The 1,061-nt window shown below is 51.1% G+C and overlaps 1 protein-coding gene across 5 annotated transcripts in view; it reads left to right on the top strand.

Moving 5' to 3' along the window:
• SLC6A6 (solute carrier family 6 (neurotransmitter transporter), member 6) overlaps positions 1 to 1,061 on the top strand; it is a 51,987-nt gene that overhangs the window by 41,816 nt on the left and 9,110 nt on the right. The window lies entirely within an intron of this gene.

Genomic DNA, 1,061 nt, shown 5'->3' with positions numbered 1-1,061 from the left:
TGAATTTAAATCTGCCCTCAGAATGTTTTGTCAGCTTCATCAAATTTCTGCGGCCCCTCAGAGCCTGGCGCAAGCGCTGGGTTGCCAGTGTTCCTGTCTCCCACTTGGAGAGGGCCCTTGCTCTCCTGACAAAAGCTCTCGTAAGCAATAGCTCATAGCACCTGGCTCCAGGTGAGAGCATCTTTAGAGGTCAGCGAGCAAGAGCACTGCACTTATGCTCGGTGTGTGGGTATGAGTGAGATGCCGTCTGGTCCATAGCGCAGATGAGACCCAGTCTAGGGATGAGCTCTCACACTCAAGGCTTTGATTGCCAGGGCAGAGAGGCCAGTCACTTACTCCCAGCCTCGCTGGTGCTCCCAGACCATTGCAATCTCTTCTGCAGTTGGGCCTGATGCTGACCATATTCAGCAGCACCATGGCAGGTTTACGTAGGCTGGCTGGATAGGGGCAGATGATGGGATAGCATGGGGAAGCGATTTCACACACAGGGTGATGTTACGCATCTGCAGTTCCTAACACCAGGAGGCATTTTTTTTTTCAGGGATCACAGATGATATAACTAGGCATAGTTAGTATCACCTTAGTGCAGCAGTGAGGCTTTGCAGAAGTGAAGGAGCAGATTCCTGGAGTGTAAACCCCACTCTTGAAAAGCCATGCCGGGTTTGGAGGTTGCATACAAAGGGAGGCAGTGGTCGTATTAGCAAAGATCACAGGGAATATCTGGAACAGAGTCCCCTTCCCTGCATGCAAAAGAGTTTCATCATCATCTTCATCGTGACCATGTGGGCTAGCAGTGGGATTCTGCCATTCCCCTGGGTCACCCCTTCTCCCCGGCCCCCAATACTGTCCTGCGTCTGAGCAGGGCAGGTGTAGGACCACCTCCATTTTTGGCATGTTTAAGACAGATGTTAAAACCGGTGACCTGTTAGCAATGGCCTCGGGGGGTTGCCTGTGGTTTTTGCTGTAGTTATGCGTGCTTCGATTTCAGATAAAAGAGCCAAACTGTTTCACTTCTGGTATTTCCAGCCGCGTTTGGATTTATCTGAACGGAACCAGGCATT

The sequence above is a fragment of the Buceros rhinoceros genome, unplaced genomic scaffold (genome assembly GCF_000710305.1).
Source record: "Buceros rhinoceros silvestris isolate BGI_N320 unplaced genomic scaffold, ASM71030v1 scaffold10443, whole genome shotgun sequence".
Taxonomy (NCBI): domain Eukaryota; kingdom Metazoa; phylum Chordata; class Aves; order Bucerotiformes; family Bucerotidae; genus Buceros; species Buceros rhinoceros.
The sequence above is the reverse complement of the archived record's forward strand: the minus strand, read 5'-3'. Positions and strand labels throughout refer to the sequence as shown.